The sequence below is a fragment of the Pleurodeles waltl genome, chromosome 4_2, assembly GCF_031143425.1.
Source record: "Pleurodeles waltl isolate 20211129_DDA chromosome 4_2, aPleWal1.hap1.20221129, whole genome shotgun sequence".
Lineage (NCBI taxonomy): Eukaryota > Metazoa > Chordata > Amphibia > Caudata > Salamandridae > Pleurodeles > Pleurodeles waltl.
In genome coordinates, this window is record NC_090443.1 from 182,953,427 (window position 1) to 182,979,882 (window position 26,456).

Genomic DNA, 26,456 nt, shown 5'->3' on the forward strand with positions numbered 1-26,456 from the left:
GCAGTCTGCTGTTGATCCGAGGTCAGAGGATGAAGTAGTAGTTGCAGAGGATTCCTGTTGGAAACTTGCAAGTAGAATCTGAAGAGAACCCACAGGAAAGACCCTAAATAGCCCTGATAGGGGGATTGGCTACCTTATCAGGTACGGACCTATAAGGAGGGGTTTCTGATGTCCCCTGCTGGCACTGGCCACTCAGAAGCCTCCAGAGTGTCCCCACACTTGCAAAGCAAGATGGCTGAAGTCTGGGACACACTGGAGCAGCTCTGGGCACCACCCCTGGGGTGGTGATGGACAGAGGAGTGGTCACTCCCATTTCCTTTGTCCAGTTTCGCGCCAGAGCAGGGACAAGGGCTCCCTGAACCGGTGTAGACTGGCTTATGCAAGGACTGCACCATCTGTGCCCTTCAAAGCATTTCCAGAGGCTGGGGGAGGCTACCCATCCCAGCCTGTAATACCTATTTCCAAAGGGAGAGGGTGTAACACCCTGCTCCCAAAGGAAATGCTTTGTTCTGCCTTCCTGGGACTGAGCTGCTTAGACCCCGGATGGCAGAACCCTGTCTGTGAGGTGGCATCAGCTGTAGCTGCATTGCAAGCCTCAGAGAGCTGGTTTAGCAGTACTGGGGGTCCATGGTGGAGCCCCCAGGATGCAAGGAATTGGCTCCCCAATACCAGATTTGGAATCGGGGGCGATTCCATGATCTTAGACACCTTACATGGCCATATTCGGAGTTACCATTGTGAAGCTACATATAGGTATAGACCTATATGTAGTGCACACGTGTAATGGCGTCCCCGCACTCACAAAGTCTCGGGAATTGGCCCTGAACTATGTGGGGGCACCTTTGCTTGTGGAAGGGTGTCCTTACACTTAGTAACTTTGCACCTAGCATTCATTAAATGAAGGTTAGACATATAGGTGACTTATAAGTTACTTAATGGCTGTGAAATAATGTGTGCACTATTTCATGCAGGCTGTAGTGGCAGTCCTGTGAAAGGGCTTGTCTGAGCTCCTTATGGTTGGCAAAAGAAATGCTGCAGCCCATAAGGATCTCCTAGAACCCCAATGCCCTGGGTACGTAGGTACCATATGCTAGGGACTTATAAGGGGGGTCCAGTGTGCCAATTGAAATTGGTAAATAAAGTTGCTAGCCCATAGTGACAAATGTAAAAGCAGAGAGAGCATAAGCACTGAGGTTCTGATTAGCAGAGGCTCAGTGACACAGTTAAGCACTATACACAACACACACGTTAGGCCATAAACTATGAGCACTGGGGTCCTGACCAGCAGGATCCCAGTGAGACAGGTAAAAACATCCTGACATACAGGTAAAAGTGGGGGTAACATGCCAAGAAAGATGGTACTTTGCTACACTGTTCCCAATCTATTCAAAGGACTGAGGCATCTAGCAATTCAGGGCAGGTTTTGCCACCAGGATCTCATATTGGCCACACAACAGGATCTGCTAGGGTATAGGCACTAGGCGGAGTGCCACAATTGCATAAGTGTAGTGACTCTCCTAGAATAGGTCCTATCCTAGGAGTTTTTGGACCGGTTTTGGCCAGGTGAACACTCCCCGTGCGCACAGCACCACCGAGCCATGCCCGTGTCTCCCCCACCTAACCGTCACTGCTACAAGGGATCGAGGCCCTCCTGGACCTGATCCTCCCTGGTGTCTAGTGGTAAGTGCCAGTGTGTCTTTCTATTTTCTTTTCTATTTTCTCTCTTCCTTGTATTCTGTGTTTTTCTAAATCTGTAATCTCTTTGCCTTAGCACTTTTTGCCTGTGTTTTGGTTTTTCATTCATTGCACCTTTCTTTTCTCGTTTTCCCACTCCGCACTCCCCTCCCGCCGCTGCGTCCCTGCGGCCCGCCCCCCTCGTGCCTCCATTCGTCCACGCCTCCTGCCTCCCAGCTGCTCCACCCTCCCCTTCTTAATGGCAGTTGCTGCATGCTGAGGTGAGTGACCCCTGACCGGTTTTGGCCAGGTGAACACTCCCCGCGCGCACAGCACCACCGAGTCGTGCCCGTGTTTCCCTGACCTCGCCCTCGCTGCTACAAGGGATCGAGGCCCTCCTGGTCCCGATCCTTCCTGGTGTCTAGTGATAAACGCCAGTGTGTCTTTCTATTTTCTTTTCTTTTTTCTCTCTTCCTTGTATTCTGTGTTTTTCTAAATCTGCAATCTCTTTGCCTTTGCACTTTTTGCCTGTGTTTCTGTTTTTCATTTGTTGTGACTTTCTTTTCCAGTTTTCCCACTCCGCTCTCCCCTCCCGCTGCAGGGTCTCTGCCACCCCACCCCCCTCGCGCCCCCATTCGCCCACGCCTCCCAGCTGCTCCTCCCTCCCCCATCCCCTTCTTAATGGCGGTCCCTGCGCAACTGCTCAGGGGACGCACCGCCAGCGTGCCAGAGGCAAGCCCATCTGTGCCCGCCCACGCCTGGACCGCACCCAGCGCCAGAACCCCCGGTCCCCACAACAGCCACACCGCCAGACTCAGCTACAACACCAGCACCCTCCTCGCACTCAACACCGGTCGAGGCACCACCTGCTTCCAGGCTGCCCCAAAACACACTCACAAACCCTTCGCATGCCGCACCTTTGGCTTCACCTGCGACAGAGCCGCTAAACATCCCAGGACCGGATCCAACAACCTCCACTGCATACTCCTCAACACCCGCTCCCCAGGCAAGCATGCCATCGAGCTCTGGGACCTGCTCCACACCACCACCCTTGATGTAGCCTTCCTGACCGAAACCTGGTGGAACGGCTCCTCGGCGCCTGTCATCGCCATAGCCATCCCGGACGGCTACAAGATCTCCCGCAGGGATCGCATCAACGGAATTGGAGGAGGCATAGCCATCATCCACAAGGCCACCCTCGAAGTCCACACCCACCTGGACGACACCCTCAAGTTCCCCGAACTCCTGCATTTCTGAATCCACACCAACACCAACACCACCCTCAGAGGAACGCTCATCTACAGACCCCCTGGACCCAGGGCACCGTTCAGCAACGCCATCGCTGACCTCGCCAGCACCCACGCACTCGCCTCAACGGATTACATCCTCCTTGGGGACCTAAACTTCCACCTCGAGAACAACAACGACGCCAATTCCACCTCCCTGATCGCCAACCTCGCCAACCTCGGGCTCAGACAAATGTCACCACACCCACCCACGACACTGGCCACACCGTAGACCCCATCTTCTCCACCAGTGACCACATCGCCTTCAATCACACCACCGAACTCCACTGGACCGACCACCACTGCATCCACTTCACCTTCAAGAAACATAACAAACACCACCACACCGAGCAACCAACCCATCGACGCTGGAGCAAAATCACCAAATATCAGTTGACCAACTCCGTAGCCCAGAGACTGGCCACCGAGCCTGACAATGCAGCCCACACCCTCAGGCAATGGATCAACGACTGCGCCAACCACCTCGCACCACTCCAAAAACCCTCCAACAACCAAACCAGCAAAAAAGCCACCAGGTTCACCAACGACCTCCAAGCCTCCAAGCGCAACTGCCGGAAACTCAAGAAGAAATGGCTCCACGAACGCACACCCGACAGCCACACAGCACTCAAGGATGCCACACGCAGACATCACCAACTCCTCAGGCTGGCCAAGAGATCCTCCTTCAAAACCCGCCTGGAGAACAACGTGCACAACAGCAAAGAGCTCTTCAACATCGTGAAGGAACTCTGCAACCCCAGCGCCATCACCAATGACATACCACCCTCCCAAGAACTGTGTGACGCACTGGCCACCGCTTTCCACCGAAAGATCAGCGACATCCACAACAGCTTCAACACCCCAGCCATGCCAACCTCCTCCTCCACGAACCCCACTCGCACCAACCGCCTGACCTCATGGACCACCGTCAACGACGACGAGACACAGAAGACCATGAACTCCGTCCACTCAGGATCACCATCCGACCTGTGCCCACACCACATATACAACAAAGCAGACAGAGCCATCGCACCCCAACTACGGAAGGTCATCAATATCTCCTTCGAAACAGCGAGATTCCTGAAAAGCTGGTGTAGGAAAATACCATCTTGCCTGGCATGTTGCCCCCATAGTTCACTGTATATATGTTGTTTTAGTTGTATGTGTCACTGGGACCCTGCCAGCCAGGGCCCCAGTGCTCATAAGTGTGCCCTGTATGTGTTACCTGTGTTATGACTAACTGTCTCACTGAGGCTCTGCTATTCTGAACCTCAGTGGTTATGCTCTCTCATTTCTTTCCAAATTGTCACTAACAGGCTAGTGACCAATTTCACCAATTTACATTGGCATACTGGAACACCCTTATAATTCCCTAGTATATGGTACTAAGGTACCCAGGGTATTGGGGTTCCAGGAGATCCCTATGGGCTGCAGCATTTTTTGTGCCACCCATAGGGAGATCTGACAATTCTTACACAGGCCTGCCAGTGCAGCCTGAGTGAAATAACTTCCACGTTATTTCACAGCCATTTACCACTGCACTTAAGTAACTTATAAGTCACCTATATGTCTAACCTTTACCTGGTAAAGGTTGGGTGCTAAGTTACTTAGTGTGTGGGCACCCTGGCACTAGCCAAGGTGCTCCCACATTGTTCAGGGCAAATTCCCCGGACTTTGTGAGTGCGGGGACACCATTACACGCGTGCACTATACATATGTCACGACATATTTATAGCGTCACAATGGTAACTCCGAACATGGCCATGTAACATGTCTAGGATCATGGAATTGTCACCCCAATGCCATTCTGGCATTGGGGAGACAATTCCATAATCCCTCGAGTCTCTAGCTCAGACCCGGGTACTGCCAAACTACCTTTCCCGGGGTTTCACTGCAGCTGATGCTGCTGCCAACCCCTCAGACAGGTTTCTGCCCTCCTGGGGTCCAGCCAGGCATGGCCCAGGAAGGCAGAACAGAGGACTTCCTCAGAGAGAGGGTGTTACACCCTCTCCCTTTGGAAAAAGGTGTCAGGGCTGGGGAGGAGTTGCCTCCCCCAGCCTCTGGAAATGCTTTGATGGGCACAGATGGTGCCCATCTCTGTATAAGCCAGTCTGCACCGGTTCAGGGATCCCTCAGCCCTGCTCTGGCGCGAAACTGGACAAAGGAAAGGGGAGTGACCACTCCCCTGACCTGCACCTCCCCTGGGAGGTGCCCAGAGCTCCTCCAGTGTGCTCCAGACCTCTGCCATCTTGGAAACAGAGGTGCTGCTGGCACACTGGACTGCTCTGAGTGGCCAGTGCCTGCAGGTGACGTCAGAGACTCCTTCTGATAGGCTCCTTCAGGTGTTGCTAGCCTATCCTCTCTCCTAGGTAGCCAAACCTCCTTTTCTGGCTATTTAGGGTCTCTGCTTTGGGGAATTCCTTAGATAACGAATGTAAGAGCTCATCAGAGTTCCTCTGCATCTCTCTCTTTACCTTCTGCCAAGGAATCGACTGCTGACCATGCTGGAAGCCTGCAAAACTGCAACAAAGTAGCAAAGAAGACTACTGCGACCTTGTAACACTGATCCTGCCGCCTTCTCAACTGTTTTCCTGGTGGTGCATGCTGTGGGGGTAGTCTGCCTCCTCTCTGCACTAGAAGCTCCGAAGAAATCTCCTGTGGGTCGACGGAATCTTCCCCCTGCAACTGCAACTGCAGGCACCAAAGAACTGCATCACCGGTCCTCTGGGTCCCCTCTCAGCACGACGAGCGAGGTCCCTTGAACTCAGCAACTCTGTCCAAGTGACTCCCACAGTCCAGTGACTCTTCAGTCCAAGTTTGGTGGAGGTAAGTCCTTGCCTTCCCACGCCAGACTGCATTGCTGGGAACCGCGTGTTTTGCAGCTACTCTGGCTCCTGTGCACCCTTCGAGGATTTCCTTTGTGCACAGCCAAGCCTGGGTCCCCGGCACTCTAACCTGCATTGCACAACCTCCTGAGTTGTCCTCCGGCGTCGTGGGACTCTCTTGTGCAACTTCGGGTGAGCACCGATTCACTCCACTTTGTAGTGCCTGTTCCGGCACTTCTGCGGGTGCTGTTTACTTCTGAGTGGGCTCTTTGTCTTGCTGGATGCCCCCTCTGTCTCTTCACGCAATTGGCGACATCCTGGTCCCTCCTGGGCCACAGCAGCATCCAAAAACCCTAACTACGAGCTTTGCAGCTAGCAAGGCTTGTTTGTGGTCTTTCTGTGGGAAAACACTTCTGCACGACTCTTCACGACGTGGGACATCCATCCTCCAAAGGGGAAGTTTCTAGCCCTTGTCGTTCTTGCAGAATCCTCAGCTTCTACTATCCAGTTGCAGCTTCTTTGCACCCACAGCTGGCATTTGCTGGCATCTGCCCATCCTCGACTTGATCGTGACTTTTGGACTTGGTCCCCTTGTTCCACAGGTACTCTCGTCTGGAAATCCATCGTTGTTGCATTGCTGGTGTTAGTCTTTCCTGCAGAATTCCCCTATCACGACTTCTGTGCTCTTTGGGGAACTTAGGTGCACTTTGCACTCACTTTTCAGGGTCTTGGGGTGGGCTATTTTTCTAACCCTCACTGTTTTCTTACAGTCCCAGCGACCCACTACAAAGTCACATAGGTTTGGGGTCCATTCGTGGTTCGCATTCCACTTCTAGAGTATATGGTTTGTGTTGCCCCTATCCCTATGTGCCCCCATTGCATTCTATTGTGACTATACATTGTTTGCACTGTTTTCTATTGCTATTACTGCATATTTTGGTATTGTGTTCATATATCTTGTGTATATTTGCTATCCTCATACTGAGGGTACTCACTGAGATACTTTGGCATATTGTCATAAAAATAAAGTACCTTTATTTTTAGTATATCTGTGTATTGTGTTTTCTTATGATATTGTGCAAGTGACACTAGTGGTACTGTAGGAGCTTCACTCGTCTCCTAGTTCAGCCTAAGCTGCTCTGCTAAGCTGCCATTTTCTATCAGCCTATGCTGCTAGACACCCCTTGGTACTCACTACAAGCCAGTCCAGCCTCCTACAGCTGGAAGCTCACCAAAATCAACGCCCTTCTCAAAAAACCAAAGGCGGACCCCAAGGACCTCAAGAATTTCCGGCCCATCTACCTGCTCCCTTTCCCGGCGAAGGTCATTGAGAAAATCGTTAACACACAACTGACCCGCCACCTCGAAGACAACAACATCCTTGACCCCTCCCAGTCCTGATTCAGACAGAACCACAACACCGAGACCGCCCTTCTCGCCGCCACAGACGACATCAGAAGCCAACTCGACAATGGCGAAACATCAGCCCTCATCCTCCTAGACCTGTCAGCCGCCTTCGACACGGTCTGCCACCACACTCTGAAAAAACGCCTCCACGAAGCTGGGATCGAAGGGAAAGCCCTCGACTGGTTCACATCCTTCCTCTCCGGCAGAACCCAGAGAGTCCGCATCCCTCCCTTCCAATCCAAAGCCACCAACATCATCTGCGGCGTACCCCAGGGTTCATCCCTCAGCCCGACGCTGTTCAACATCTACACGGCCCCCCTCGCACAAGTGGCCCGCCAACACAACCTCAACATCATCTCCTACGCCGACGACACCCAACTCATCCTCTCCCTCACCAAGGACCCACACTCCGCCAAAACCAACCCTCACGAGGGTATGAAAGCCATCGCCGACTGGATGAGAGGCAGCCGTATGTAACTGAACTTGGACAAGACGGAGGTCCTCATCCTAGGGCCCACCCCCTCCGCCTGGGATGACTCATGGTGGCCAACCTCGTTGGGTGCCCCACCGACACCAACCGACCATGCACGCAACCTTGGCTTCATCCTCGACTCTTCCCTCTCCATGTCAAAACAGGTCAACGCCATCTCCTCCTCCTGCTACAACACCCTCCGCATGCTCCGCAGGATAACAAGTGGATCCCGACCGAAACAAGAAAAACAGTGACACAAGCCCTCGTCAGCAGCAGGCTCGACTACGGCAACGTACTCTACGCAGGCATCCCGACCAAGCACCTGCAACGCCTCCAACGCACCCAAAACGCCTCCGCCCGACTAATCCTCAACGTTCCCCGCCGCAACCACATCACCCCCGCCTGAGAAACCTTCACTGGCTCCCCGTCGACAAGAGGATCACCTTCAAGCTCCTCATCCACGCACACAAAGCACTCCAAGACACCGGGCCAGCCTACCTGAACAGCAGACTCAGCTTCTACACCCTGACCCGACAACCCTGCTCCTCCAACCTCGCCCTCGCCGCCGTCCCCCGCATCCAACGAATATCCTCCGGCAGCAGATCCTTCTCCTACCTCACCGCCAAGACCTGGAACACCCTCCCAACCAACCTCAGAAAGACCCAAGACCTGCTCACCTTCACAAGACACCTCAAGACCTGGCTCTTCGAGCAGTAGCAGCACCCCTCCTCCCCCACCCCCAGCGCCTTGAGACCCTTGTGGGTATGTAGTGCGCTCTACAAGTATTATGATTGATTGATTGATTGATCCTGGGATATACATATGGCAGACCCTGGTCTCTTCAGGCTGAGCTGACAGAACCTACATGACACTCCATTCCAATCACTTCCTTGCATGACAGTACATCATGAAGCCAATAGCAATTTTGCATGTGGTGTGTGTGGCAACTTGAAGGGCACAGTGAGTCATGATGTGCTTTCCATGCAACAGTTTAGCAAGTGCAGATGTGGTTTGAAAGATCTGTGGCACTTTACACATTGCTCACATGACTCTCAACTGACTCATACAACATGCATACACAGCTCATGTTGGCAGGCACATACATGTTGTCTGACATTTACAACACTCATGAGGAAAGAGATGTCAGTGGATGACAGTAATGTCTTGTTACTTAGTTATGTGCATCCAACACAAGGATGATCTAGGACCCCAAAAACCTCACACAACACAATGGGGCATATTTGCAAGCCATTAGCGCCACCGGAGCATCACTTTTTGTAACGTTCCGGTGGTGGTGTGCACTGCGCCATATTTACAAGGCAGCTTTAAGCTACTTTTTTGTGGCTTAACGCCACCTTGTAAATAGGGCCCCTTCACATGAAGCATTTTGTGTGGCAGGGGCATGCAATGGCTGTTGCTGTGGGAGTTCCGCAGCAACACCCATTTCCTTTTGACGCTGCCCTAGATTTCTAAGATTTTGTAAATCCGAGGCAGTGCCAAAAACTAACATGACTCCAGGGGTGGTGTTAGCATGACGCAAAGAGGAAAATTGCTTTCATTTCTCCTTGTTTTTTGCACTTTCTAGCATTCTGCAGCACACATAGAAACAGCAAATTGCCATTGAAGGCTGTTAATGTGCAGGAAGGTGTCTCTTCCTGCACATGAATAATCTCGCCCCTTAATGCAGCCATTAATTGCACCATGGCTCAAGGGTGCTGCTTTGACACTCAGGAGCAAATTTAGCGCCAGGGCAGGACAAAACACAAGGGTGCACAATATTCTTGTTAATACTGCGCATCCCTGCGTTTCCAAATTGGCGCTGGACGGCACTGCTAATTTTGGTGCAGCACTGCGCTGCCCTAGTTTATTGTAAATCTGGCTCCTCTGGTGAGCCATGGAGCTGTCAATACAGAGGTAGGACCTCAGTAACTAGCCTCTCCAGCTCCTCTGTGACCACGTGTGAAAAGCCATGGTGGTCACATGTGAACCTTGTGTTCTTAGCAGATGTGGTAGCACAAGGTGCCATGTCTATCCAGTCAGAAATGCCTTGTAACATGGTGTAATTGACATGCAACATGACTGATCTGCATATGGCTGGGTCCAAACTGGGGTGGCATAGTGAAAAAAAAAGATGGATTAAACCCAGATCTGTGACTGGGGGTGAGTGTTTAAAAGGTTTCAGCACTCCGTCCATCATCCTTTTGTGTACCTAAAATTGGCCATCAGGAGCCCAAAAGTAATTTCTACTAGACGCCTTGTTCTTCCATGTGCCTCATTGAAGTGGACTTCTCCTGGTGTAGTTGGATTCCTTAGTGGGAATCAACAACCAAGGATGGTTTCAAACATTCAGAGTCTCCTGTTAAGTAATGGGGCACATGTGCAACCACGAGTCACTCACTTTATGATTGTAGGACCAGATGTTGCACACACAAACAGGATAGATGTGACTTACCAACCAACCAGGTCTTCTCTAGGTACAATTATGACATTAGCTGGGGTATGGTGATGTTCTGCATTATGAAGGAATCAAACAGACAACTTGCACGTTGATGAAATGGAACTCCTTTCTCTTGCAGTATACTTGTTCATTGGCCTGCGATAGGACCAAGCCAACATGTGTGCCGTTAATGGCCTCCAGTCCATACAGGATGCGTGCAAAAGCATAAAAGTCAGCTTCACTCGAACTAAATCCTCATGTTTGAGAAACCTGACATAGCTGTCCAGATGTTTCAACATTGCTGAGAGGAAATCCTTCAACAGCAGACTGAACATAGGTTGGGACATACCAGCCAATAGAGCCACTGTATGTTGAAAGGACCATGTGGCTAGGAAGTGTAATACTGACATGACTTGTACAATGATTGGTATGCTAGTTGGAAAACTAATAGCTGGCATCAGATCTGGCTCCAACTGATGAAATAAGTGCACTATTGTTTGCCTATTCAGATAGTAGAGCAGTATGATGTGGCGTTCTTCCATGGTCTGAAGGTCTGGTAGCGGACAGTAGACAGAAGGTTGTTGCATCCTATCTCTCCCTGGGTACCTAAGTATGACAAGACATGATTCTTAACATTAGTCAGTGTGTCCACAGCAACATACATGATGCATGTCAATGATATCATGTGACAAGGCATTTCAGAATGGACATTGCAACCAGTACACATCACACCTGCAAATAACACAAGGGTCACATGTGACCCCCATGGTTTTCCACACATGTAGCCACAGCATGTATATGGACCAAATCAAAGATGCATAACACAATTGCCCCTCAAAATGTGACTGGATATGCATACCGCAAAAATGACAGTCAGCGGTGGAAGACTGTGCCCTACTGTTAAGTGCCACCTGTGCCTTGCAGCACACTAAAATGGTGTTTGAGCAGTAGGACCTACATGATAAGCTGTTTTTGAGGTCAAAAATCATTTTTTGCATGTGAGACGCTGTTTATATTGCTCAATCCAGTATTTCAGACCGCCAAAATGGGGGCCTCCTGATCTACTCCACTGGACATTAGGAACGCCCGTGACTGCCAGCGGAGGTCATCAAGGCGGTAGGCGGTATAACCACAGCAGACACAGTCATGAGCTAATGTTCTTACCAGTGGTGGTCGCAGCCCAATGGCTGTGTCTGCCTGTGGTGATGACCACGTACGTGGCACACATGGCCGCCATGTTCTGCAAATTCACTCACTTGACTCCTGACACTGGAACTGGAACAATCAATTTCTCCCAATTCCACAACACTGACATGTGTTTGTGTCATATCACCAGCTGCATGGTCATTGGATTCTGATGGGCACGTGGTCAGGGACTGTCGTACTGCCACATGTCTGTATCTTAGATAATGTGATGTAGGATTACTTTGGTGTGGTATGTGATAAAGTTAAAGCTGGTGATATCATCCACTTTATTGTTTGCCTATTATACAGGACAATGTCTGACAAATCTCTTCCTCCCGTGGTCTGGGAGGCTGTACCTTGGAATATGTACTCTGACTCAGTATGAGTCACACGTTCTTGTTTCTAAAAGTCCAGACTTATACACAGCCGTACATACATGTGCTGTAAACTGTAATAAAATGTTTAGTGTGACCAGACACTGTTACTGATGTGTTTGTGTGTAATGATTGTAATCCTGAGCAGGACACTATGGGGCTTATTTATAAGCCCCTAGCGACTCACTGCGCGACCAAAGCATCATTTTTTTTCGACGCTTTAGTCATGTAGTGTGCCATCCCATATTTACAAGGCCATGCAAAGCCACCTTGTGTGTTTTTTATGGCCTTGTAAATATGGGCCCCTGTCACGCATAAAACTGCACAAAAGGGGCATTCCATGGGTGTTGCTATCGGTGTTCCCACACAACACCCATGGAACGCTAAGGAAGCTGATGCACCTCAGAGGATGCGTAGAAGTGACGGAAAAAGGAAAAATATTTATTTATTCAGAATGCAGCACACGTAAAAAGTGGAGAACACCATGGTGCAAGGGTGCCTGCATTGGACCTAGGCAGCAATTTGTGTACCAGCGTAGGGGGAAAGGACAGAACTGCACCATATCTTGTAGATATGGTGCATTTCTGCTCTTTCCCTGTGGTGCATTGTGGCAAAGCAAAAGACTTGCTGTGCCGCTTCCTGTGCCATGGGACTTCTGAAGAAGACCCTGTGTACCTGTAACACATCCCCCTTGCACAATTGAGTTATGTCATCACCATATGGTTCACATGGTCCAACATCTCTACATAGCAAAATGTTGAAATTAGGCAACCAGACAATGAGTTTGTGATTGGTGAATTTATTCCAGTGCAGATGTAGTAAATACAATTTTGACAGAAAAGAAGAAAAATAATAAAGTGAATGTGTCAGTCATGGTGATTGAAATCATTGGAGTAGATGTCACACTATTGGGAGTCGAAAGTCTAGAGTACTCCTCCAATGGGAACTGGTGGGTAGTTCAGGTTTAGTCAACAGAGTGAATGTGTGGCATGCAAAGGTGGTCCTTTAGAAAGAGATCACTTTCTGGCATTCTTTCCTGGACATCCCAGCTTGCGTGGTTGGGAGATCTGCTGCTACTAAGGCAGTGGTGTCTGGGGCTTGTTCCTCAGGCACGTTCTCCCTTCCAGTGGCTAGTACCAATGAAGAAGGGCCTTATGTTGATACGCCAAAGGAAGGGGTAAAGTGGTGTTGTAGAGCCCTGCTCTGGGTGGTGCTAATGTCCCTCATCACCCCTGTTAGAGAGGCCATGTTGGTATTATGAGCCTCCCACTGTTCACACATATCCCTATGGATGTCCCTCTGTAGTTGCTTTATTTCCAGTAGTTCTGTCAAGACCTGGCCCATCATGCCTTGGGACCTCTAATAGACCTCCAAGATGTGTTTGATGGTGCCCTGGCCAGGAACGCAAAAACAACAGATGATGGACGGAATGCAGAGCAAATCAAACATTCACCCCCAGTCACAGATCTGGGTTTAATTTATCAGTTTTTTAACTTGCCATGCCATGCCAGTTTGGACCCAGCCATATGCAAATCAGCCTTGACCCTGTTCCCCATGGGAACAATCCAACCCAAACTGCCAGGCCAGGTCCTCCCTGGACCAGAAACAAGCATCCTAGGACCAGTTTCAAGGTATCACCCTTCATCAGCCAGGCTAGCTTGAATCTGGTGGCATAGCAAGCACGGGACCCACGTCTGGGCATACCCTTCCCACTTGGGGCGACAAATGCAAAAACAACAGATGATGGACAGAATGCAGAGCAAATCAAACATTCACCCCCAGTCACAGATCTGGGTTTAATCCATCAGCTTTTTTGCTTGCCATGCCATTCCAGTTTGGACCCAGCCATATGCAAATCAGTCTTGGCCCTGTTCCCCATGGGAACAGTCCAGCCCGAACTGCCAGGCCAGGTCTTCCATGGACCAGAAATAAGCATCTTGGGACCCGATTCAGGGTATCACCATTCATCCGCAAGGACTAGCTTGAATCTGGTGGCATCGCAAGCACAGGACTCATGTCTGGGCATACCCTTTCCACTTGGGGCGACAAATGCAAAAACAACAGATGATGGACGGAATGCAGAGCAAATCAAACATTCACCCCCAGTCACAGATATGGGTTTAATCCATCAGTTTTTTTGTTGTTTTTTTTGCTTGCCATGCCATTCCAGTTTGGACCCAGCCATATGCAAATCAGTCTTAACCCTCTTCCCAATGGGAACAGTACAGCCCGAACTGGCAGGCCAGGTCCTCCCTGGACCAGAAACAAGCATCCTGGGACCGGTTTCAGGGTATCACCCTTCATCAGCCAGGCTAGCTTGAATCTGGTGGCATAGCAAACACAGAACCCACGTCTGGGCATACCCTTCCCACTTGGAGCGACAAATGCAAAAACAACAGATGATGGATGGAATGCAGAGCAAATCAAACATTCACCCCCAGTCACAGATCAGGGATTAATCCATCAGTTTTTTTGCTTGCCATGTCATTCCAGTTTGGACACGGCCATATGCAAATCAGTCTTGACCCTGTTACCCATGGGAACAGCCAGCCCGAACTTCCAGGCCAGGTCCTCCCTGGACCAGAAACAAGCATCCTGGGACCAGTTTCAAGGTATCACCCTTCATCAGCCAGGCTAGCTTGAATCTGGTGACATAGCAAGCACAGGACCCACGTCTGGGCATACCCTTCCCACTTGGGGCGACAAATGCAAAAACAACAGATGATGGACGGAATGCAGAGCAAATCAAACATTCACCGCCAGTCACAGATCTGGGTTTAATCCATCAGTTTTTTTGCTTGCCGTGCCATTCCAGTTTGGACCCAGCCATATGCAAATCAGTCTTGACCCTGTTCCCCATAGGAACAGTCCAGCCCGAACTGCCAGGCCAGGTCCCCCCTGGACCAGAGACAAGCATCCTGGGACCGGTTTCAGGGTATCAACCTTCCTCAGCCAGGCTAGCTTGAATCTGGTGGCATAGCAAGCACAGGAACCACGTCTGGGCATACCCTTCCCACTTGGGGTGACAAATGCAAAAAAAACAGATGATGGACGGAATGCAGAGCAAATCAAACATTCACCGCCAGTCACAGTTCTGGGTTTCATCCATCAGTTTTTGTGCTTGCCATGCCATTCCAGTTTGGACCCAGCTATATGCAAATCAGTCTTGACCCTGTTCCCCATGGGAACAGTCCAGCCCGAACTGCCAGGCCAGGTCCTTCCTGGACCAGAAACAAGCATCCTGGGACCGGTTTCAGGGTATCACCCTTCATCAGCCAGGCTAGCTTGAATCTGGTGACATAGCAAGCACAGGACCCACGTCTGGGCATACCCTTCCCACTTGGGGCGACAAATGCAAAAACAACAGATGATGGACGGAATGCAGAGCAAATCAAACATTCACCGCCAGTCACAGATCTGGGTTTAATCCATCAGTTTTTTTGCTTGCCGTGCCATTCCAGTTTGGACCCAGCCATATGCAAATCAGTCTTGACCCTGTTCCCCATGGGAACAGTCCAGCCCGAACTGCCAGGCCAGGTCCTTCCTGGACCAGAAACAAGCATCCTGGGACCAGTTTCAGGGTATCACCCTTCATCAGCCAGGCTAGCTTGAATCTGGTGACATAGCAAGCACAGGACCCACGTCTGGGCATACCCTTCCCACTTGGGGCGACAAATGCAAAAACAACAGATGATGGACGGAATGCAGAGCAAATCAAACATTCACCGCCAGTCACAGATCTGGGTTTAATCCATCAGTTTTTTTGCTTGCCGTGCCATTCCAGTTTGGACCCAGCCATATGCAAATCAGTCTTGACCCTGTTCCCCATAGGAACAGTCCAGCCCGAACTGCCAGGCCAGGTCCCCCCTGGACCAGAGACAAGCATCCTGGGACCGGTTTCAGGGTATCAACCTTCCTCAGCCAGGCTAGCTTGAATCTGGTGGCATAGCAAGCACAGGAACCACGTATGGGCATACCCTTCCCACTTGGGGTGACAAATGCAAAAACAACAGATGATGGACGGAATGCAGAGCAAATCAAACATTCACCGCCAGTCACAGTTCTGGGTTTCATCCATCAGTTTTTGTGCTTGCCATGCCATTCCAGTTTGGACCCAGCCATATGCAAATCAGTCTTGACCCTGGGAACAGTCCAGCCCGAACTGCCAGGCCAGGTCCTTCCTGGACCAGAAACAAGCATCCTGGGACCGGTTTCAGGGTATCACCCTTCATCAGCCAGGCTAGCTTGAATCTGGTGGCATAGCAGGCATGCCAGAAAGCTAAACATTTCTGAAAAGTAGACAAAATTCTAAATTCAGCAAGGGGTCATTTGTGTAGATCCTACAAGTGTTTCCTACAGAAAATAACAGCTGAAATAAAAGAATATTGAAAATGAGGTAAAAAAACAGCCATTTCTCTCCACGTTTTACTCTGTAACTTTCTTTGCGATATCAGATTTTTGAAAACAATATATATTTATGTCTGCTTGAATCGTCTGGTTGCCGGGATATATACAGCTTGTAGGTTCATCAAGAAACCTAGGTACCCAGAGCCAACAAATGAGCTGCACCTTGCAATTGGTTTTCATTCTATACGGGTATACAGCAATTAATTTGCTGAAATATAAAAAGTGAAAAATAGGTATCAAGAAAACCTTTGTATTTCCAAAATGGGCACACGATAAGGTGTTGAGAAGCAGTGGTTATTTGCACATCTCTGAATTCCGGGGTGCCCATACTAGCATGTGAATTACAGGGCATTTCTCAAATAGATGTATTTTTTACACACAGTCTTACATTTGGATGGAAAAAATGTAGAGAAAGACAAGGGGCAATAACACTTGTTTTACTCTTCTGTGTTCCCCCAAGTCTCCCGATACAAATGGTACCTCACTTGTGTGGGTAGGTCTACTGCTCGCGACAGGAAACACAAAATGGACACATCAAATGTTTACATTGAAATCTGACATGTTCTTTGCAAAGTGCCTAGCTGTAGATTTTGGCCTCTAGCTCAGCCAGCACCTAGGGAAACCTACCAAACCTGCGCATTTTTTAAAACAAGACACCTAGGGGAATCCAAGATGGGATGACTTGTGGGGCTCTGACCAGGTTCTGTTACCCAGAATCCTTTGCAAACCTCAAAATATGGCCAAAAAACCACTTTTTCCTCTAATTTCGGTGACAGAAAGTTTTGGAATCTGAGAGGAGCTACAAATTTCTTTCTACCCAGCGTTCCCCCAAGTCTCCTGATAAAAATGGTACCTCACTTGTGCGGGTAGGCCTAGCGCCTGCGACAGAAAATGCCCCAAAACACAACGTGGACACATAACATTTTCACAAAGAAAACAGAGCTGTTTTTACAAAGTGCCTAGTTGTGGATTTTGGCCTCTAGCTCAGCCTGCACCTGGGGTAACCTAGCAAACCTGTGCATTTCTGAAAACTAGATACCTAGGGGAATCCAAGATGGGGTGACTTGTGGGGCTCTAACCAGGTTCTGTTACCCAGAATCCTTTGCAAACCTCAAAATTTGGCCAAAAAACACTTTTTCCTCTCATTTCGCTGACAGAAAGTTCTGGAATCTGAGAGGAGCGGCAAATTTCCTTCTACCCAGTGTTCCTCCAAGTCTCGTGATAAATATGGTACCTCACTTGTGTGGGTAGACCTAGTGCCCGCGATAGGAAATGCCCCAAAACACAACTTGGACACATCACATTTTCACAAAGAAAACAGCTGTTTTTTGCAAAGTGCCTAGCTGTGGATTTTGGCCTCTAGCTCAGCCGGCACCTAGGGAAACCTAGCAAACCTGTGCATTTTTTAAAACTAGACACATAGGGCAATCCAAGATGGGGTGACGTGTGGGGCTCTGCCCAGAATCCTTTGCAAACCTCAAAATGTGGCCAAAAAACACTTTTTCCTCTCATTTCGGTGACAGAAGGTTCTGGAATCTGAGAGGAGCCACAAATTTTCTTCCACCCAGCGTTCCCCAAAGTCTCACGATAAAAATGGTACCTCACATGTGTATGTAGGCCTAGTGTCCGCGACAGGAAATGCTCCAAAACACAATGTGGACAAATCACATTTTCCAAAAGAAAACAGAGCTGTTTTTTGCAAAGTGCCTAGCTGTGGATTTTTGGCCTCTAGCTCAGCTGGCACCTAGGGAAACCTACCAAACATGTGCATTTTTAAAAACTAGACACCTAGGGGAATCCAAGATGGGGTGACTTGTGGGGCTCTGACCATGTTTTGTTACCCAGAATCCTTTGCAAACCTCAAACTTTGGCCAAAAAAACACTTTTTCCTCTCATTTCGGTGACAGAAAGTTCTGGAATCTGAGAGGAGCAACAAAATTCCTTCCACCCAGTGTTCCCCCAAGTCTCCCGATAAAAATGATACCTCACTTGTGTGGGTGGCCCAGGTGCCTGCAAAAGAAAAATGACAAAAACCTGTAGAGATTGAGGGGATAGCACAGCGACTTGATAAGCACATATTTTTCTTTTATACATCTTTCAGGCTGACTCTGCTTTGGGGACTCACACAAGTGAGGTATCATTTTACTTGGGAGACTCAGGGGAACGCTGGGTGGTAGGAAATTTGTGCCGCAGCGGTGATCCTACAAAGAAAAGTAAAGAAAATATGCTTTTTTAAGCAAATTCTGAGGTTTGCAGAGGCGTCTGAGTAAGAAAATGTTGGGGATCCAGGCAAGCCACACCTCCTTGGAGTCCTTGGGGTGTCTATTTTTATAACATTTCTGGGTCTGGTAGGTTTCCCTAGGTGAAGGCCGCTCACGGACTAAAAACATAGGTGCCACCCCCAAACACAAGTAGTTTTGCAATAGATCATTTTGATGTGTCCACGTAATGTGATGTTCCAAACACTAAAATTGTGAAAAGAAATGCACTTAGGTTATGTTCAAAAGACCCCCCATCCACCAACCAAGTTGGTGGCATGCTTTATCATCGGGGGCCCACCTGAGACACCTAGCGTGTCACAGGTGTGCTGCGACGCCTGATCACAGCGGAGCAGGTTTTGTCATTTTTACCACACATACTGGTTCGATTTGGCACGAGGGTGAGTGATGGTTCAGTGGATCAAATTTTATTAACAAGAGATTTCACAAAAATGAAATGCACTGTTAATAACTGAAAGGCCAAAAAACTGAACCAATGACTCACAGATTGTGAGCTGTAAAGCCACGACAAGGCAGCAACCGCTTTACAGTGCATTCATACACCTTTCATACATGACATGCACAAGACTATTCACGCACATTACAACACTCGTATCGACAGACAGCGCCACTTAAGGGCCCATCACTTACATATGCCCATATGCCTGATACAGCAATCACACCAGCTGATGGGAGTGTGTGGACTGGCATTTTGCTGGTAGTGTGTTGCAGTAGCCACCAGCAAGTCAATATTTACACCGCCAGCCAAGCGCCACTCCACACACAATGGCATCATTTTTTTTTTGAAACAAAGAAAACAGTAACTAATTAGAAATAATTACAAAACTACAAACACAAAAACTCTAAGTACATGACAGAAATGCCAACCATGAAACTGAACACATGAAAATATAAAACAGGCAGTTTACACTCATGGTAGTTCCCAGTAATTCTTCTGGGTGTGGTAATTCCTGAAACAACCAACCACACACAGCCCAGGCTTTGAAGGACAATCTGGGCAGTACATTCGAGCCTCCCTCCGGATACCTCTTTGAGCACAGACTCTACATTTCTTAGCTGGAAAGTCTTTTTTGGGCGTGGGAGGAATGTGCTTAGCAAAGTGGCGATCTTTCAATCTAGCCACATCCTCCACCACTGCTTCTCTAGGAACTCTTGCCTGTTCCACCACAATAAGGTTCTCTATCGCTGACTCCTGAAATTTCACAAATGTAATCTTTGATTCTGGAGACCCATCCTTAAACACAATAAAAGCATTAAAAGTTGCCAAGTAGAAGATGTGAATTGCTAACGTCTTATACCAAACGTAAGACTTACAAATAGCAGTATAAGGTTCCATACTCTAATCAACTCTATCTACACCTCCCATGTGCTTATTATAATCTAAAATGCACACAGGTTTGCGCACTTCAGCAACCTGGCCCCAAACAGTCACGGGGGAAGTACTCTCATCATGGATGGTACTTAGCATGTAGACATCCCTCTTGTCTGAAAATTTCAAAGCTAGCAGCTCATCATTCCGCAAGGCAAAGCACTGTCCCCTCTCAAGTTTTTTACAAACAAGCTCCCTTGGATAGCCTTTCCGGTTACAACGAATTGTGCCACAAGCAACAGTGTCCACTTGAAACAATTCCTTGAACAACTGCACTCCACTGTAGAAGTTATCTACATACAAATGGTGACCTTTGTTGTACAGTCGTGTACCAAGATCCCACACAATTTTCTCAGTAACTCCAAAAGTGGGAGGACAACCAGGGGGGTCAATACTGGAATCCCTACCAGTGTAGACACGGAAACTATACACACATCCTGTACTACTTTCAGACAGCATATACAATTTAATTCCATATCGTGCCCTCTTGCTAGGAATGTACTGCCTAAAAACCAAACAACCCTTGAAGAAGGCCAAAGACTCGTCCACAGCTGTTTCTTTGCCTGGAACATAGACCTCTGAAAAACAATCTACAAAATAATCAAGGGCAGGCCTAATCTTAAAAAGACGGTCAGAATCAGGGTGATCTCGGTGCAAGGCTAAAGCATTGTCAACAAAATGCAGCATCCTAAGAAGAAGCAAATACCGATTACGACTCATGGTTGCAGGAAATATAGCCGTTGCCATGAAGGGACTAGTAGACCAATAAGAAGCCAGTGACGGCTTCCTTATCAACCACATCAAAAGAGTCAAACCCAAAAACCTTTTCATCTCCTCCAAATATGTGGGAATCCACTGGGTAGCTCTAGAGTGTGGCCTAAGTCTAGCAGCATTGTCCCTCAAATACTGCCCGCATACAAATTAGTCTGCTCAACAATCTCTTCCAAAAACACATAGGGGGTCATTCCGACCCCGGTGGGCGGCGGGCGCTGCTCGCCGGGCGAAGACCGCCAAAAGACCGCACCGCGGTCAAATGATCGCGGCGGTCATTTTGACTTTCCCGCTGGGCGGGCGGCCGACCGCCAAAAGGCCGCCCCTGCCCACCCAGCGGGAAAGCCCCAGCAACGATGAAGCCGGCTCCGAATGGAGCCGGCGGAGTTGCTGGTGTGCGACGGGTGCAGTGGCACCCGTCGCGATTTTCAGTGTCTGCTTTGCAGACACTGAAAATCTTAATGGGGCCCTGTTAGGGGGCCCCTGCAGTGCCCATGCCAGTGGCATGGGCACTGCAGGGCCCCCAGTGGCCCCACGACACCCGTTCCCGCCAGCCTCTTCCTGGCGGTGTAAACCGCCAGGAACAGGCTGGCGGGAAGGGGTCGGAATCCCCATGGCGGCGCTGCTTGCAGCGCCGCCGTGGAGGATTCCCTGGGGCAGGGGAAAACCGCCGGGAAACCGCCGATTTCCCTTTTCTGACCGCGGCTTTACCGCCGCGGTCAGAATTGCCCCTGAAGCACCGCCAGCCTGTTGGTAGTGCTTCCTCCGTCCCCGGCCCTGGCGGTCCATGACCGCCAGGGTCGGAATGACCCCCATAATCTATAAATAACTCAAAGAAACTGACAGGCAAAAAGTTCTCTGTATTGACTCTACACCACGGGAGACCAGTAAAGGCAGACAACTCTGGCAGCTCCATGTTTGGGGCAACCCAGAGTTCAGGTCTTCTAACGGGAAACCTTTCAGCCCCAGGTTGCTGCACTAATGGCACATCAGTGTCCTCCTCTAAAACACGCCCTTCATTTGCACTGAGAGTGGCTTCCTCATCAGAAGATTCCTCTCCGACAGAAACTTCACTGCCAGAATCTCTCACTTCCTCCTCTGCCTCCAATGCAGAGTCAGTCTCATAAGCATGATCAGGCAATGACTCAAAATGCATACCAACAACCTGCTGAGCGGTCATCCTGCGGCTAGCCATGATCCTTCCTACAAAAAGTAACTGGACAGTGTTGCTTTATCACTAAGAGTTATAAACTCAAAAAATATACCGCTCTCTTGCCTGAAAAAGCTTGACTCACCAGCAACTACTCTGCACAGACACAGCAATCACCAATGATATCCCACTAAAAAGAAAGAAAGAAAAGCAAACTAGAAATAGGACAACACAAATATCATTGTGCACAAATCTAAGGACAATTTCACACACAATCCTGCAGTTAGTTTTTACTTACCTAAAACATGCAACTATGCAAACCGCAGGTCAACCACCACCTAAACCACAAGGAGCCACAGCAAAGAAAGCAAAAGCTTTGAACTAGAACAAACAGAATTATTTTTTATCACAAATGCAAATACTTCGCCAGTTGACAAACACCCCACTAGCAAGCATTTAGAAAGTGGTGCCTAAGTGGATTCTGTCCCCCATAGGGGCAGATGGGCCTACTACAAAATAGGCCTATCGGCCCCAAGGGGGCAGAAAATACTTTAAGCAGTGTGCCCCCATGGGGAGTGACCCTTGCCCAAGGGGCCACCCCCCAAACAAAAAAACACACACACACACTATCCCTGGTGCCTAAGTGGCTTCTGCCCCACTTGGGGGCAATGGGCCTAAAAATAAAATAGGCTGATCTGCCCCCAAGGGGGGCTGAAATGGCCAACAGTTCTATGCCCCCCACAGAAATACACAATTAAAAAATTCCCTGGTATTCCAGTGGCTTCTGCCCATCAGCCTAAAAATAATAGGCCGCTCCGCCCCCAAGGGGGGCAGATATTGTAGGAGGCTGGACTGGCTTGTAGTGAGTACCAAGGGGTACTTGCACCTTGCACCAGGCCCAGTTATCCCTTATTAGTGTATAGGGTGTCTAGCAGCTTAGGCTGATAGATAATGGTAGCTTAGCAGAGCAGCTTAGGCTGAACTAGGAGACGGGTGAAGCTACTACAGTACCACTTAGTGTCATATGCACAATATCATAAGAAAACACAATACACAGTTATACTAAAAATAAAGGTACTTTATTTTTATGACAATATGCCAAAGTATCTTAGAGTGTACCCTCAGTGAGAGGATAGGAAATATACACAAGATATATATACACAATAGCAAAAATATGCAGTATAGTCTTAGAAAACAGTGCAAACAATGTATAGTTACAATAGGATGCAATGGGGAAACATAGGGATAGGGGCAACACAAACCATATACTCCAAAAGTGGAATGCGAACCACGAATGGACCCCAAACCTATGTGACCTTGTAGAGGGTCGCTGGGACTATTAGAAAATAGTGAGAGTTAGAAAAATAACCCTCCCCAAGACCCTGAAAAGTGAGTGCAAAGTGCACTAAAGTTCCCCTAAGGACAAAGAAGTCGTGTTAGAGGAATAATGCAGGAAAGACACAAACCAACAACGCAACAACTGTGGATTTCCAATCTAGGGTACCTGTGGAACAAGGGGACCAAGTCCAAAAGTCACAAGCAAGTCGGAGATGGGCATATGCCCAGGAAATGCCAGCTGTGGATGCAAAGAAGTTTCTACTGGACAGAAGAAGCTGAGGTTTCTGCAGGAACGAAAAGGGCTAGAGACTTCCCCTTTGGCAGACGGATCTCTCTCGCCGCGGAGAGTCGTGCAGAAGTGTTTTCCCGCCGAAATAACGCTAACAAGCCTTGCTAGCTGCAAATTGTGCGGTTAGCGTTTTTGGATGCTGCTGTGGCCCTGGAGGGACCAGGAGGTCGTAAATTGGACCAGGAGAGAGAGGGGACGTCGAGCAAGACAAGGAGCCCTCTCAGCAGCAGGTAGCACCCGGAGAAGTGCCAGAAACAGGCACTACGAGGATGCGTGAAACGGTGCTCACCCGAAGTCGCACAAAGGAGTCCCACGTCGCCGGAGACCAACTTAGAAAGTCGTGCAATGCAGGTTAGAGTGCCGTGGACCCAGGCTTGGCTGTGCACAAAGGATTTCCGCCGGAAGTACACAGGGGCCGGAGTAGCTGCAAAAGTCGCGGTTCCCAGCAATGCAGCCCAGCGAGGTGAGGCAAGGACTTACCTCTACCAAACTTGGACTGAAGGGTCACTGGACTGTGGGGGTCACTTGGACAGAGTTGCTGGATTCGAGGGACCTCGCTCGTCGTGCTGAGAGGAGACCCAAGGGACCGGTAATGCAGCTTTTTGGTGCCTGCGGTTGCAGGGGGAAGATTCCGTCGACCCACGGGAGATTTCTTCGGAGCTTCTGATGCAGAGAGGAGGCAGACTACCCCCACAGCATGCACAAGCAGGAAAACAGTCGAGAAGGCGGCAGGATCAGCGTTACAGAGTTGCAGTAGTCGTCATTGCTACTATGTTGCAGGTCTGCAGGCTTCCAGCGCGGTCAGCAGTCGATTCCTTGGCAGAAGGTGAAGAGAGAGATGCAGAGGAACTCGGATGAGCTCTTGCATTCGTTATCTACAGTTTCCCTAGAGACAGAGACCCTAAATAGCCAGAAAAGAGGGTTTGGCTACCTAGGAGAGAGGATAGGCTAGCAACACCTGAAGGAGCCTATCAGAAGGAGTCTCTGACGTCACCTGGTGGCACTGGCCACTCAGAGCAGTCCAGTGTGCCAGCAGCACCTCTGTTTCCAAGATGGCAGAGGTCTGGAGCACACTGGAGGAGCTCTGGACACCTCCCAGGGGAGGTGCAGGTCAGGGGAGTGGTCACTCCCCTTTCCTTTGTCCAGTTTCACGCCAGAGCAGGGCTAAGGGGTCCCCTGAACCGGTGTAGACTGGCTTATGCAGAATTGGGCACATCTTTGCCCAAGAAAGCATTTCCAGAGGCTGGGGGAGGCTACTCCTCCCCTGCCTTCACACCATTTTCTAAAGGGAGAGGGTGTCACACCCTCTCTCAGAGGAAGTTCTTTGTTCTGCCATCCTGGGCCAGGCCTGGCTGGACCCCAGGAGGGCAGATGCCTGTCTGAGGGGTTGGCAGCAGCAGCAGCTGCAGTGAAACCCCAGGAAGGGCAGTTTGGCAGTACCAGGGTCTGTGCTACAGACCACTGGGATCATGGGATTGTGCCAACTATGCCAGGGTGGCATAGAGGGGGTAATTCCATGATCTTAGACATGTTACATGGCCATATTCGGAGTTACCATTGTGAAGCTACATATAGGTAGTGACCTATATGTAGTGCACGCGTGTAATGGTGTCCCCGCACTCACAAAGTTCAGGGAATTGGCTCTGAACAATGTGGGGGCACCTTGGCTAGTGCCAGGGTGCCCTCACACTAAGTAACTTTGCACCTAACCTTTACCAGGTAAAGGTTAGACATATAGGTGACTTATAAGTTACTTAAGTGCAGTGTAAAATGGCTGTGAAATAACGTGGACGTTATTTCACTCAGGCTGCAGTGGCAGGCCTGTGTAAGAATTGTCAGAGCTCCCTATGGGTGGCAAAAGAAATGCTGCAGCCCATAGGGATCTCCTGGAACCCCAATACCCTGGGTACCTCAGTACCATATACTAGGGAATTATAAGGGTGTTCCAGTAAGCCAATGTAAATTGGTAAAATTGGTCACTAGCCTGTTAGTGACAATTTGAAAGAAATGAGAGAGCATAACCACTGAGGTTCTGGTTAGCAGAGCCTCAGTGAGACAGTTAGGCACCACACAGGGAACACATACATATAGGCCACAAACTTATGAGCACTGGGGTCCTGGCTGGCAGGGTCCCAGTGACACATAACAAACATACTGAAAACATAGGGTTTTCACTATGAGCACTGGGCCCTGGCTAGCAGGATCCCAGTGAGACAGTGAAAACACCCTGACATACACTCACAAACAGGCCAAATGTGGGGGTAACAAGGCTAGAAAGAGGCTACTTTCTCACAGATATGGCCATAAATAATATCTCCCCTAAGGGGAGCGACTCTTCCCCTAGGGGCCGCACCCCTATCCAATAAACACACACACATTATCCCTGGTGCCTAAGAGCCATCTGCCCCCCTTGGGGGCAGATGGGCCTAAAAAAATAGGCCGAACTGCCCCTAAGGGGGCAGAAATGGTCAACAGTTCTATGCCCCCCTTGGGGGGCGCCCCCCACAGAAATAAACAAATAAAACCTGGCGCCCCAGAGGTTTCAGCCTAAAAATAATAGGCCGATGAAATGGCCATAAAACATATGCCTCCCAAAGGGGAGCGCCCCTTGCCCAAGGGGCCGCTCCCCAACACACAAACACCACAGTACAACAAAAAAAGAAAATCCCTGGCGTCTACTGGGCATTCCTGCTGCACGATTGCGATCCGGGAGCAGGAATGCTCAAAGAGACATCAGGGAAAAGGAAAACCCTTTCCTTTCCCCCGATGCCTCTTTGTTTGAAACCCCCCCACCCACCTGAGGAGAAACTCACCTGTTTCTCCTGATTGCACGCTGGAAGCAAATGGCTTCCAGCGCCACCGGCACCCTGTAATGATGTCAGCTCGCGATTGCGCACTGACATCTTTGGGGGGGGGCAGAGGTGGAAGGGGAAGGGCTTCCCCTTCCATCCCTGCCTTGGGGGGTGGGAGGGAAGCCCACGGAGGGATCGCTAGCGCTCCCTCCGAGCTCCGGTGCCGGGATGTAATGGTTACGTCCTCGGCACAGGAGCACTGTGCCAGTGGACGTAACCATTACATCCCCGGCACAGAAGGGGTTAATGTTATCCCCACAGGTGAGTACACTTCATTTGTGAGTTTTGATTGAAGGGTATTTGGAGAACTGAATACTGGACTGGTGTTTTGAGCTAGTGAA